The following is a 15,686-nucleotide window of genomic DNA, read 5'->3' as shown; positions in this document are numbered from 1 at the left end:
CCGGCGGGAAACAGTTGCACGGCATACATGCGAGCCGGGTGACAGACGACAAGTCTGGCGCGTGGACGTCCGCCCAGACACAGATCGGGCCCAAATATATGTTCGGTTTGGGTCAAAGCGGACATGAGACTGATGTTTTTTGGGTTTGCTCTCGCGCGTTGAGCCGCACCATCTGTCCGTTTGGACCTAAAGGACACAGACGCACCAAATGCGGCCGCGCGTTGTAGTTGGCCTTAGGCTACTCATAGTGGGGGAGTATCATATGCTAGTAACATGCGTATGATACAAGTGTATGATACTACCTCCATAGTGCATAGTATCATAAACTAGTATCATAGATGATCATATTTATTGCCATGCATGACACAAAGTAGCATAGCATTTAACATGATACGGTATCTACTTATGTTACTCTAACACTCTCTCTCTTCTTTAATTATGTGCCACATAAGCATGTTTGCTAGTTCCAAGTGCATGTTATCACTTATGTTACCCCACTATGGCCAGCCTTATTGGTGTTGCCGATGACGGCGGCTGACACACATTATATATTTACTGGTACGACGAGTTGGCCATTCACAAGCAACTTACAATAATTTGCGTTCATCCCCTCAAAATAATAATAATAATTTGCGGCCATGTGGATCTCGGTGGCTACCGATCGCCCTACCTAGCCAGGCAAGAGGAGGGGAGCTTTAGCGTAGCCGCCATGAGCTGGTCTGGTCTGGGTACGTACATCCTTTTCTCTTTCTACTCTCCTTTGCGCGCGCCCAGGCGAGGCGAGGCGACGCGACCTGGCCACGCTTTTCCGGCGATTTTCCATGTGACGATGATGTGCCGCGCTTTCCCGTGGGCATGCAAAGCCACCCAGAGAAGGCGCGAGACCAAGCTTGCTTAGCCGGGATGATTACCAAAATCTAAGCATTTTGGCTGAGAAAAAGTCGTGCCAATTGACGTACGTGGCCGCGACGAGTCCCGTGCCCGGAAGGATCCGTGCCGGGTTCCGTTTTGAAACTTGGGCGCCTCTTTTCGCCCCGCTTTTGCTCCCTGTCATGGGCGTGGCGTGGTGGCTTGGCTAGGTTGATTACGAGGCTCGAGGTACCAAGACGTTGATCTTTTTTTTACCTAATATAAAGAAAAGCTAGTTCTAAGTACGTGAGGGGCCCGGCACTCCTAAACATGCATGGCTGGATAATATGTGTGTGTGTGTGTGTTGCGTGTGCATGCCTCTCGTCGATGCAAGCTAAGTTTGACCGGTGTCTCCGCTCTCTGGCTCACGTTTTCTTCGGCCCGGCGAATAATTGGCGCAAGATTATCCGTTTGCTTGCGCTGGTGATGATGAAATGGAATGGAATGTGTGTCCACTTGTTTCCGGAGACGCGGAGGCGGCGGTCGTCGGCGACTGACTGGCGGTGGACAGAGCAAGAGAACAATGCGACGCCGAATACAAGTTCGACGCTCCATCCATCCGTGTGTCCGTCCAGTGATCGCTGTCGAGACAAGTGGATGCTCCACATGTCATGCACCTTGTACCGCATACTGCCACGGTAGAGCCGTAGAGACGAAGAATGACGTGGATGCATACATTGTCACCAGCGTATCATTTATCCATCCAAACACAAATCATTTGGGTTCTCAATAAAAAAAACACAAGGCATTTGCTTCCGATCGGACGGTCACGATCGAGTCAGTAGCAGAGCACAATGGCCCAGACGTTTTTATTTCTTCTCCTTTGCGTGGATGCCTACACTTGGTATATCCGTCTTAACGGAACACTAACAACCAGACCATCATGGTGCATAGATGATGAGATGCACCTTCATCATGATCGGTATTGCCACCACCGCCATTCAATCAAAAACTCTGGAATTTCAAAGTGGTACAATCATGCATGGGCATCAACTGAGCTAGGCAGCTAGGTAGCTAGCCAGTGTGGTCGATCTAGCTAGCTATCAACGCTAGTAGATGATGCTGAAAGTGACGGAGCGAGGCCCAACTGAAGGAGCCACTTGATGCGTGCATGCAGTCAGGACCAGCAGCACCAACACGTAGTACGTGCCATGATTATGCGTGGGTCAATTAGGTCTTGTATATAGGCAAGGGAGGCCACTTTAGCGAGTAACAAAGAAAGAAAGAAAGGGTGGTGGTAGTAACCATCACGCTAGCCAGCTGATTGTCACTAGACCACACTCGCGTAATTGCCGAGCATCCATCGGCGACTTGGACGCCACACGTAGCACACTAGATAACCAACTCGCACTAGTACTAATTTACCCAGGTTACACGCACAACGATTAATTGTTGATTGATTGATTGGTCTTATCCTGCCTCGGAAAGGCAACGGGGTTTGTTGTGTTGTTGCCCGAAGTGGGTGCACGGAAACAAGCACTTGTGATCGGATCGTGGTGCAAGAACACCGCCACTAATCTGGCAACAATTCCCGCGAGTGGCTGCATGCCTTTGATTGTTGGATGGGGTCGTTGGAAGAAGGGATTTGTGGGGCTACTTTCCGGCGATGAATTGAGAGGACGGCGACAAAGGAAGGCCGCAGATGAGACGACGGCGGCGAGCGCGGAAGTCAGATAGAGGTCACGAGCAATGCCTAGCTGTGCGACCGCGACGCCCACGCCAAAGAAGGCCGGCCAGGCGGCCGCCTGCATGCACATCACGTTCTTCTTGTCACACACACACGCGCGCGCTTGCGGCCCTATCCACAGCTAGCCCTGCAAGCCCCGGGCTCCGGCTCGTCCGGCGGCCAGTGGCACGGGCGCGCACGGCACCGCGACGCGATTGCACACAACAACCAGCTATCTATATAGCGTTTGGTTTTGGCGGGCGTTGCTTTCCCGAGACCGTGACACCACCGGCCAAGCATGCATGCAGATGCTCACCCGCATCTTCGCCCGGCCCATCCCGCTCGCTGAACAGCGCCGCCGAGAACCTGCAGCCGGAACGGGACGGGACACGCGCGCACCTTGTTTTTCGCCAAAGAAGAAAGAACACGGCCGGTGTGGTGTGCACCTACCTGCTACCACTCCGCCCTGCTCCCTGTTTTCTCGGATCCTTGACGACTGATTGACTATACGTGGTCGCCGCTGTATTATTATCGTTCGTTGTTATGGGTAGTATGGGCGTCATAGATATTCTACCGATCGAGTAGGTACGGTTTTTTTTAGAAAAGAGGGATGATCCCGGCCTCTGCATCTGGGCGATGCATACGGTCACTTTATTAATTATTTTCAAAAGACCTTACAAAGTCATACAACAGTAAGACTAAAGCCACCGTCTAAGCAACAACTGTCGCTACACCTATCCAATTGATGAAGGGGCGTTGATAACCTGGGCCTAATACCAAACAGACATCACAGCCAGACCTAACATCTAAGACATAAGGTCTCAACCAGGACGCCTGCCGGGTATGGGCACCCACCAGTCCGGCGTGCTCCTCAACCAGGACGCCTGCCGGGTATGAGGCCGCCGCAGCCACTCGCCACCAATCCATCTTTAGAGCTGTACTGCTGCATCTACCTTGCACGGTCTAGCAACCGTCGACGCCACCATGACGCCAGACAGCTTCCTCCTCCTGCGCGAGTCCGTCTCCGCGCATCGGACGCCGAGTCTCCACTGTGCCATGCCGCCGAGACCCACCGGCGATGATACTGTTGATGCCACACCGCTCCACCTACATGCCATCTCGCGTCGACTCCGAACTACTAGCAACTCCACCACCCCGAGCAGTCCTCGGTCGACGCGAACACGACACCAAAGTGCCATCGTCGCCCAAACAGAGGAACAGAGGCTTTCGCCTGCGCTCATGGCAGAGGTGGGGGGGGGGGGGCGGCGTATGATCCACACCGAAGCCTCCAAAAAGGGAATCGGCGCCGAGGGCGTCGACTTTGGTGCGGCCGCCATGCCGACCTGGAGTTTCCCCCGGATCCATGCCCACCCGCCAGATCCATCCAAGCAGTATTGGTGTCGACCGTAGTCACTACCGTAGCCAGTACGAACCGGAGTAGATCGAGTCGGAGACTACGCCTCCCATGAAACTCCGGTCGGCCATCGAGGAGCCGCCGTAGCGCCATGACGGTACGAGGCGTGGAAATATACACGAGCAAGCCACGTTCGTGAGCTCGCGAAAAGAAGACCGCTGCTTCGTCCCGCGCCCGCCCGGAGGAAGGATCGGAGGAGCTCGCCCCCAGGTCGCCGTCGCGTTTCTAATATACACATCCTAATTTACACGTTCCACTGAAAAACTGGGAGATGTATAATTTAGCAAGGTGTATATGGACGTGTCATCCAAATTTACACCATCCACTGGAGATGCTGTAAGTGCATACCATCCAGGTCTAGAAAGGGGAAGAGCAGCCAAGCAAAGCTACCTCATCACTGCGTTGCGTCCGTGTGAAAGGGCCTCGTCAGGTCAGATCCTGCCCCTTCCCTTCCCTTTCTGTCCAGCTCTAGGCCAAAGCGGAAAGTGGTTAGATTTTGGACTTGTCTTTGATAATGGGAAACCGGTCGAGAGGTCGCCGATCCTTCCGTGCGTGCGGTGCGGTGCGTGCATGGCCGCTCTCTCATCACCCAATTGGCCAATTATATGGTCAGCGGATTTGGGATCACGGTCATCGGACTGGTTGCCATGGATATATATGCACCGGGAGAGCGGTGGCTATACAATCGACGTGCATCACCAGACCCACCCTTGGATGGATGGATATCACATGAATGCTAGTAGCTCGACCTGCTATTGACCATTCTCTCACAATGTCCTCCTCCTTCATTTAACACCGGCCCTGGCTGCTGCCTTGGCGGTTCGGCTTGCCGTTTTCCACTGCCTGAAAGCTCCGCGGCCGACCGCTACAGCCTACAGGCCGATCGACCAGTGGCAACTCCGAACGTTCCGATATCCCCAGCCTGCCATAACCTGGACCGTTGATGGCTTGATGGTCGAGTAGATGAAAGCCCGAGTTGTAAGAATTGCTACCGGCCGGTGACGAGCAGACAACAGCCGGGAGTGCCTAGTGGGCTAGTAGTGGCACCTCAGAGTTCAGACTTCAGACACTTCAGAGTGTCTTCTTTTCCTTCCACAAGCTCACATTAGTAGATTACCATGGGGTGGTACCTCCGCGGAGGTCACCTACTGCCGCGGCGCCTCAGCGTGACAAATGCCTCGTTCTCGTGTGCCAAGGGGCTTTTCCGCTGCGCTCCAGGTTCGACACGTCACACGTGGTGTGCAAGGAGAGGCGACCTCGTCAGTTTCCCTGCTTTTCGGTTTTCTCTCTTTTCACTTTAGTTCATATAAACATTTTAGGTTTCTTAACCTACCTTTTCGTATGTTCCACCTTTCGTCTTCCTCCCTTGCGTTGCCGCCGCCGCCGCCGCCGCTTGGCTTGTTTCCTCCACCCTTGTTACCACCCCCTGCGCCGCCATCTCTCGTTGGTGTTCCTCCACCGGCGCTTATCCGGCGGCCTCCTCCTTCCTTCCTTCCTTTGTGTCAACAGTCTTCTCCGTTGATTGCCTATTGTAATGGGTCGTGGTTTGTTTTTCGCCACCTTGGTTTTACCTTTTCACTTCCAGTTTCCCCAATACATTGCTGGAATATGGAGTTTTATGGGGTAAAAAAAGAAACCCAAAACCAGTAATAAAACAAACAAGGGCTTGAACCTTTAGAAGGTTCCCAAAAACCGGATGCGATGTACTTAATAGCTTTCTAAGATGGGTCGTCCCTGTTCGATCGCTAGCTTGATCATCTGTGTGCGAAAGAATGACTACTTGATGCGGAATGCATCAAATAGAAAATTCCTGAAAGGACGCCTCACCTCGATTAATTTGGGCTGCTATGTCTCACTTATAGCGAGCTCTATTGTACTCTCGTCCGAAGGATTTTTCGCATTGTGTTTAACTGGGCCGACCCAGTTCTTCTCTTCCCTCACTCGCCCGCTCGTTCAAGAGGGTTGGTTATTTATAGTTTGGTCCGATTTTCTTCTTCTTTTCTTCCCTTTTTTCCATTTTCTTTCCCTTTTTTCATTCAGTTTTCTTTGTTCTTTCTGTTTTATTCACTTTTTCATCAGCTTTTTCGTTTCCTTTCTCGGTTTTTACTGTTTTTTTTTTCATTTTTCTATGATTTCTTTGGTTTTCTTGTTTCTATCTCGATTTTCAATTATTAATTTTCTAGTTTCTTTGTTTCATTTAGGGTTTCTATTGGTTTTTCTTTTCTTTCGTTTTTCCTTTGTTTTCTTTGTTTAAATTTTTGTTCCTATCGGTGTTTTTTGCTCTTCTCTCTTTTCGTTCATCATTTTTTTCTTCATTTTTGTTGCTTCTTTGTATTCCTTTTTTGGTTTTATTGGTTTTCCTTGTTTTTCTTTGTACATTTTCCTTATGCACCAGGAACATTTGTTACATACATGTATAATTATTTTCAAATACATGATTCATATTTTTGAAAAAAACGTATATTACCTTTTCCATACACATTGTATATTTTTGTGTACACCAGGAACATTTTTTATGTACATGTTTAATATTTTTCCAATACATGATCAACATTTTTTTAAACATTTTTTTTGATATCTAATTTTTCATAAACATTATAAATTTTTTATACACAAGGAAGGTTTTAAATATACATCTCTAACATTTTCCAAATACATGATTAACATTTTAAAAAATATGTATATTTATGCCTGCTTTTTCGTAAACATTGTACATACTTTTATGCATTAGGAACATTTTCTGTGTAAACATTTAACATTTTCCAAATACAAGGTTAAAGTATTTGAAAACATATATATTTTGATGTTTATTTTTCAGTACACATTTTGTGTATTTTATATATGTTATTTTTATGTACATGTTTAACATGTTGTAAATATATGATTTAAATATATGATTTTTTATTTCTCTTATTCATAATTATTATATATTTTTTGTATACATCAAGAACATTTAATATATAGTACATGTTTAAGATTTTTCAAATACATAATAAGATTTTTTTCAAAACATATATTTATTTATGCCTACTTTTTCCATAAACATTGTACATTTTTTGTATACACTGGGAACATTTTATATGTACACACATTTAACATTTTCCAAATACATGATTAACAGTTTTTTTGCATATATTCTATTATGATTACTTTTTCCGTAAATATTATACATTTTTGTATATGTCAGGAATATTTTATATACATTTTTCAAATTTTATAAATAAATGATTATAACTTTGGAAAACTTATATTTTTTGATGTGTATGTTTGTCCATAAGCACTGTACATTTTTTGAATACATCAGGAATGATTTTTTTAATACAAATTTACATCTTTTAAATGCATGACTAACATTTTTGAAAAATTATATAATGCAGAATGTCTAGAAGTTTGAAGAACAAAAGAAGAAGGATGTCAGAACGAAAAATAAATGTAAAAAAGTGGAAAAAGAAGAGTGCTTTTGAGGCCTGTGGCCTCCCGCGCGATGGGTTAGCCCAGTCCGGTGCTCGCTTGTAGCAGGCCAGCCATATAGGCGCACTCAAACTGAGGTCCATTTGTTTGGTTCTTTTATTATTCTAAAAAAAGAATTGTTTGCTTCTTTTGTGTGCCAGAGCTATATCTCGCTTATAACGAGGCAGAAGAAGCTCTCACCTGAAGCGCTCACAGTAATGGGTCGGCCTATTAGTGCACCCTTAAAACAAGAAAAAGAGGGAAAAAGTGAGTAGCTAAGGATTGAACCGAACTTTCATCGCTACTGGGTACAGCGGGTAGCCATTGCACATCTGTCAGGTTCACCGTAAAATAGAAGGTGCGACCTAGTTAAGGGAAAAGAGCCATTTGCCACAGGTTTCCCCCCTTTTTATTTTCTAATTTCTTTGATTTTTCAACAGTTTTCTCTGTTTCTTTTCTCTGTTTTCACTTGTTTTATATTTTTCTTTATATTTTCATTATTTTTCTTCGGTTTTTTTGTTGCTTTGTTGGTTTCACCGCCTTTTTTCCTTCTCTTTATTTTTTATTTGGTTTTATTTGTTTCTTTCTCGTTTTTCATCGGTTCCTCTTTTCAGCACACATTCAACATTTCTCGTATACATTAGAATCATTTTTTATATTCACGTTTAACATTTTCTAAATACATGATTAACATTTTTTCAAAACTTGATGTCCATGTTTTCAATTCATAATCTACATTTTTGTATATATCTAATACTTTTTTAAATATATGTTTAACATTTTGCAAATACAAGTTCAACATTTCTGGAATACATTGTCATCATTTTTTCAATATACATTAAAGATTTGTTAAATTCTTGATTAAAAAAATTCAAGTAGAAAATTATTTTTTTGGATATATGGTCAACATTTTTTCTACACATTTGAACCTTTTCAAGTACTTGAGTAACATTTCAAATACAAGAATAACATTTTTTGAATAGCTTGATTAATATTTTCAAATACTGGATTATACATGGTAAATATTTTCAAATACTTGATTATACATGGTAAACGTTTTTCAAATGATTAATTACCCTTAAATACTTGTTCTTCATTTTTATGAATGCTTGTTTATTTTTTTAAATACATGATAAAAAAATTCATACACATTGTATTTTTTGTATGCATGAGAAACATTTTCTCTGTACATATTTAACAATTTTCAAATAGTTGGTAAATATTCTTTTCTAATGACTATGCAAATTAGTTTTTGCAATATATTTATTTAGAATAGTTGGAAGTATAAACAAAAGTAAAAAAGAAAAAGAAAAAACAGAAAAATGAGGCAGTGGCGTCAGCCTAGCTGGACGCGGCCAGTAAGGCGCCTCGTCGGGCGAGGCTGGCATCCAACTCGTGTTGAGCACGGTATAGACACGCCGGGCAATTGCTGGATTGAGACAGCTTTTAATCCACATATCATATTTGGTGTTTCAGACGCCTATTAAAGGGCAAATAGTAAAGGGTGCACCCCGCCCCCCCCCCCCCCCCCCCCCCCCTCTTTTAAATGTGTTAACATTTTTTGGCCAACTTGGCGAGTTTAGTTCCTCTAATTAGTGCATTTTTCAAAATATACGAAACATGTGAACTTTTTAAATCCCACAAAATTTTATTTGAACTCGTGAACTTTTTAAAATTCAGGAAATTTTTTTGAGCCAGCAAACTTTTTTGAAATCGTGAACTTTTATTTGAAACCGTGATTTTTTTTCAAATAGATAATCAATTTTAAGTAAAGTTAAGGGTCAGCGGAATGTAATGGTCAAACTAGTGAACAGGGATCAAGCGACGCGAAGGAAGCTGTTTTTGTTTTTGTTTTTGTGGGAACGAAACGAACCAACTGCCGGGACCTCCTATATGCGAAATCTTATCTACCGTATTGTGCGGCCGATTGTCGATCATTCGCACAGAGCCAGCGAAGAGCGAACGAAATGGGCTGGCCCAATTATTCTGTAATAAACGCGGCGAACAGCACCCTACGAACCTTGTACGAGTTTTCCAGCCGTTTTTTTTCTGGTTTTAGGAACCTTCTAGAATGTTCCTGAGCCCTTTTTTCTTTTCTTTTGTCGTGTTTCCTTTTTCATTTTTTGTCCTGTTTTCCAAAAAAGTTTGTGCTTTCCAAAATTGCTTGCTTCTTTTACAAAAAAGTTTGAAAACTCAAAAAATTAAAGAATTTTGTATTCAATTTTTCTTGCATTTCAATTTTTTGATCAAAAATTCAGAATATCTTGGGGGATTTCAAATATTGTTCTTACTTATAAAAATTGCTTACAAAACCGAAGAATGCTCATGTTTTCAAAAATTATTCCAAATTCAAAAAATGGTTGTGTATTTTTTATAGATTGAAAAATGTTCGGCAATTTCAAAAATATTTCCGCTTTCCAAATTTTGTTCGCAAATTTCGATTTTTTTTATATTTTGAAAATTGAGTTGCAATTTAAAAAAACTTTTCTTCTATTCAATTTTTTTGTTCGCAAATTTATAAATGTTTATATTTTCAACAAATTTCGTAATTTCATAAAATGTTTGGGGGAATTTTAAAATATGTTTGTAATTTGGAAAAATGAGTTTTCAAAATGATTTTTTTGTTCGCATATTTAAAAAAAACTGTTTTTTCAAAAACAAATGTTCATATCAAAAAGTGTTCTCGTTTTCAGTTTTGTTACTTTTTTAAAATGGCTTGAGATTCCAGAAAAAATTTCATGTTTTCTAAAAATGTGAAAAGTATTCTTTTAATAAAATATTCGTGTTTTCATAAAATGTTCAAGCCGAGTCCGGTTTAGTTCTTTGAGCTTTTGGCCGTTGTACTACCAACAATACTAGTCTAGTTGGCTATGAGCACGTTATTGCAAGCATTAGGTCGCTAGTTTGAATCACTTTTGTTTCCCGTTTAGACTTTTGTTTCTGTTTTAATTTTTCAAAAAAGATGCTAGAAGGACATGAACTCAGGATCTTTGCTATCAAAGGCAACAGTGGGAACCATGCTTTGTGCAACTTGCGCGTTTTCGTATTTTATTATTACCTTCCTTGGGTTTTCCCCAGTTCTTTGTTTTTTGTTTCCTTTTTCTTTTTGTTTACTTTTTCTTTTTGTTTTCTTAAACGTGCGGATTTCTTTCAAATTCGATGAACATTTTTTAAATATTGATGATATTTTTCAAATTTGAGAAACGTTTTTCAAATTCGGTGAACATTTTTTCTCAAATTTTCTCAAATTCGCTGAACATTGTTTCCAGTTTGATGAACTTTTTTTTCTAAATCAGTAAACTTTTTCCAAATTTGATGAACTTTTTTCAAAATTGATGAACTTTTTATGAAATTGATGAACTTTTTCCAAAAAGGATTATCAAATTATGTGAACTTTTTTGAAATTTATGTGTTTTTCGAAAATTGATGAACTTTTTTGAAGTTTTGTTAAGTTTTCTATAATTTTTTTCAAGATGGATGAGGTTTTAAAAAATCGATAATATTTTTTTAATATCGTGAAGCTTTTTTAATATTTGAACTTCTTTTAAAATCCTTGTGTATTTTTGTGTTCATGGATACTTTCCTTTTTTACTTTTTCATAATTTTCAAAATAATTTATACTAGGTATAAATTATATTTTAATGTTGTACTAGAAGAAGCTTAAATAATGCTTTTTCCTAATTGTAGTCAAGAATGGGACCTTGGTCTAGTGGTTGTTGTGCGTGGTTGTTGGTGTTACCGAGCGGAGTTTGATTCCTGCTTCTCGCATATGACGGTAGTAATTTTCTTCACATTCCTTGTTCTCGCGAGCTGCCCTAGAACAGTTTTTTAAAATTTAGGAATATTTTCTGAAATTTCAATTTTTTAAAAAATGGAGCATTCTTTAAAATTCCTGTATTTTTTGGAACACAATTTTTTACTCAAATTGTGAACAAAATTCGAAACGAGAATTCTTTTTAAAATGTCTGGAGATTTTTCCGAAACATTTTTTGAAATTCTGAACAAAATATTAAAATGGGAACATATTTTGAATTTTTGAACAATATTTCAAATATTAAAATAAACAAAATAGGAAAAAGAAAAAACACAAAAAAGGAAAGAAAAAAGTTATAGAAAAAAGAAAAAGAAAAGTCAAAAAATAAACAGGAAAAATTAAATAGTAACAAAACCGATAAAAACCAATTCAAAATCTCTGGAAGGTTCCTAAAACCGAAAACACTACAACCCGTTAACGGGTCCGCCTAGCTCAATTTGCTAGCCTATACTGAAGCTCGACAGTTTGACGCAGAATGCGTCAAATATGATATTCCACAACTTCTTTTGTTGAGTGGCTTATGATATTACCCAACTATGACCTAGCGATGGAATCCCACTAGCCAACGATGGTTTTTGGGCCTCGGCCATCATTTGGCGATTTGGGCCCGTTAAGGACTAGTTAGGAGCATGAGAGCTGTATCTTTCATGGGGCGCCAGCCCATTAGATCACCTCGCTCTCCCGCTGCTGAGGTCGCTTTCATCGGCATTTCCTATTCGACGCGTTGAGCGCGGATTAATGTGCATTTTGTTAATTGGCGCTGAAGGTGCTCTTACATGGGCCAACCCATCTAGGTTGTAACTGGAGAGGTCTTTTCTTCCCAGTCGGGCTTATTTTCTTTCAAAGTTGAAGAACTTTTTTCGAAGCCATGAACTTTTTTGCGTCGTTAGGAAACCTCTTTTTTCTAAAATCCTAAAATGAATAAAAAAACAAATGCATGACTTTTTTGTTTTTTTGCCATCCTTTAGAAGTAGCGACCATTTTGTTTTTTGTTTTCTTAGTGACCAAGCGCGCTCGTGCGACAGCCCATGCCAGTGACGGTGCAAGCGCCAGCTCGTTAACTGGCGCAAAACCCGCTAATTAGGAGCTGTTCGCTTGCATCACTCCTAACAAAAAAAGGCTTCATAGCTTCCTGTCACGCCCAGATCAATCGCTCATTGTTCCATATAGTGGGTTTAGTTTCTCCTTTATTTTACTTTCTGATTTCTTTGTTTCTTCGCCCGTTTTCTTCAACTTTTCACCAACTTCTCTTCAGCTTCACTATTTTTATTGGATTTTAAATTCTTTCACTTTTCTTCATTTTTGGTTTCTTTCTCTGTTTCACAGTTTTTTTGCTTTTCTATTCTGTTTTCTCTGTTTCCTTTCATTTTTCATTTTTCTGTTTCTATTCTTGGTTTTCTTTGTTTTGTTCTCGGGTTTCACACATTTAATTCTTTTGCATTGGTTTATTTCAATTTTTTATTTTCTTGCTTTATTGTCTTAATATTTCCAAATGTATGATTTTTTTAATACATGGTCAAAATTTATTCAATACACATTTAATAATTTCAAAATGCATGGATAACATTTTTCAAATACTTTTTTACATTTTTTAAATGCTTGATTAATATTTTCTAAATACAGGATCAGTTTTTTCACACACATGATACATCGTGTATGTTTGGTATACTGTTTTCGTAAACATGAGAAAGATTATTGTTATACACATTTATTATTATTTAAATAAAATTTGAATATTTTTTAATACCTAGCCAACATGTTTTTATAAATATTTTTTAAATAAAGTTTTGGCATTTTTGGTCAACTTTGTTTTATATACACATTAATGGTTTCAAATGCTTGATTAACACTTTTTTAACACATGGTCAACACTTTTCAAATGCTTGATTAAAATTTTAAAATACTTGTTTAACATTTTTTTAAATGCTTAATTAATATTTTTAAATACATGATCAAATTTTTCCAGGCACATTGTTTTTTTGTATACATGATTATTTTATTTATACACATTTAATATTTTTCATATGCTTGGTTAACATTTTTTTACATATTTTATGTAAAGGGTTTTTTGTACTATATTTGTTTAGTATGTTTGGAAGTGGAACGAAAGTCAAAAAATGAAAAGAAAACAAATAAGGCCGTGGCCTTGCGCCCGCCTAGGCCGGCCCATTTAGGGAGGCTCTTGACTTGTGAGCACGCTATGTCTCGCTATATGCACGAAATAGCATTGTTGTAGGTTTGTATGTTGGAAGTTCCTATGTGACGCGTTCTGCATCAAATTGCTATGCTTTCACAGAGGCACGTCGTTCGCTGTGCGTCGATCGTGCGAGCCCACTGCAGTGTGCGTGGCTGGGAATCGAACACAGGGCTGCCTACTTGTGCTCACTCGCTACTAGCCACTATGATGGAAGCACTCGGTTGACTAATGTGCAACAGAACACCAAAATAACTAAAGAAAGTATAAGACTTAACACTGTTTGAAAAAAATCTTTTACAATTTTCCAAATTTTAATTCAATTTTTGAACATATGTTTTTTTGACAAAAGTAAACAATTTTGAAAACACGACCAATATGGCATTTTAATAAATGTATAGTGTAATACGGGAACATTTCCTAAAACTCCCAAACAAAATTTCACATTTTAGTATATATATTTCGGAGGATGTGGTTCGCCTGTGCGTTGTGTCGATAGTTCGACGAAACAAGCGGGAAATAGGGAACTCCCTGTGTCACGCTTACAACGAGAGACAGGGGCGTAGGTGTGCCCGTAGCATTGGGCCGGGCCATGTGAGGGGCGCATTTTCTCATTTTTTCGTTGTTACTTTTCGTTCCCGTTTTTGTAGTTTCTTCTTTCAATTAATTCGGCATTTAAAAAAAGTTCCCAATATCAAAGAAAATCTGAATTTCTTAAAAAAGTTAAGAAAATCTTAAAATGTTTGAGGATTCAAAACACATTAGTGATTTGGAAAAAATGTTTGGGTATTGAAAAATGTTCAAAGTTTTGTAAAAATGTTAATATGATTAAGAAATGTATGCATATTCAAAAAACTCTCGTGAATTACAAGGTGTTTGCCAATTCAAAAAATGTCTAAGAAAAATTCAAAAAATTTCAGAAAATTCAAAAATGTTTTAGGATTTCTAAAATTCTTCCCGAATTTCAAAATAGTTCATCAATTTCAAAAATATTCATAGAAAAATATTCATGATTCCAAAAATTGTTTATGCATCTCAAAAGTTGATTGCCCATTTTAGAAAGGTTTCCGAAATTTTGAAAATGTTCACAATATCAAAAAATTGTTTGGAAATATGAAACAATGTTCATGATTGGAGAAAAATGTGAACTAATTACTGAAAAATAGTTATGATTTCTTAAAAAATATTCATGAATTTGAGGGATATTCATGAAATGAAAATAAAAGAAGAGATTAAAAATGAAGATGAAAAATGAGAAATTCAAAAATAAAGAGAAATGAAAAAGAAAGGAAAAACGGATGTTCAAAAAAGAAAAAGAGAAGGAAAAGAAAAAGGAAATTTAAAAGAAGAAAATAGAAAACAAGAAAATAGCAGAAAGGAAAAAAATGAAAAAAGATTGAATTATTAGGTAAAAAATAAAATAGAAAAACGATTCAGGGTGGTTCTAAGTGGGCTGGTCTGTATAGTGGAGGGTACGCACTAGGTTGCTCCACAACGACATATACGCCAAATAGGAGCCTTCATATAGCGAAATCACTAATCAAGGTGTACTTTTTTCAAAGATCACCCCACCTCCCCAGGTTGCGACAAGTGAGACAATGCATGGGCGTCACTTGTCCCAACCTGGGAATTTTTCCTTTTTTCGTACATCAGTTTATTCAAAATGTTTCATTTCTTAAACTGTGCGTCCAAATCTTGAACCGTTTTCACCATTGAATTCCTCGCGTCGATATCTTTGAAACTAGATCTCATGTTGATAGATTCTGATGATTTTTTTTATGAAGAGCCGGAGAAAAAAACCAGATAGGAAAAACGAACCGAGAGCAGGTTTTTTTCCCTTTCCGAAAGAGGCACGGCCACGCCACTCACGAAAGCACAACCATGCCTCTCACGGAAGCAAAACCGTATCTCTCGCGGAAGAAAACAACCAGGGAACACGGTTTTTTTTCGTTTCCGAAAGACACGGCCATGCCTCTCGCGAAAGCACAACCATGCCTCTCACGGAAGCATAACCGTATCTCTCGCGGAAGAATACAACCAGAGAACATGTTTTTTTCGTTTCCAAGAGCCATGGCCGTGCCTCTCGGAAAGCACAACCGTGCCTCTCGCGGAAGGGAAAAAAGCCGAAAACATTTTTTTCCCGTTACCGAGAGGCACAGCCGTGCCTCTCGAGGAAGCAAAACCGTGTTTCTCGCGGAAGGGAAAAAGAAACAGAAAACGCGTTTTTTTCGTTTTCGAG

The sequence above is a fragment of the Aegilops tauschii genome, chromosome 7 (genome assembly GCF_002575655.3).
Source record: "Aegilops tauschii subsp. strangulata cultivar AL8/78 chromosome 7, Aet v6.0, whole genome shotgun sequence".
In the NCBI taxonomy this organism is placed as follows: domain Eukaryota; kingdom Viridiplantae; phylum Streptophyta; class Magnoliopsida; order Poales; family Poaceae; genus Aegilops; species Aegilops tauschii.
This window is presented reverse-complemented; position numbering follows the sequence as displayed.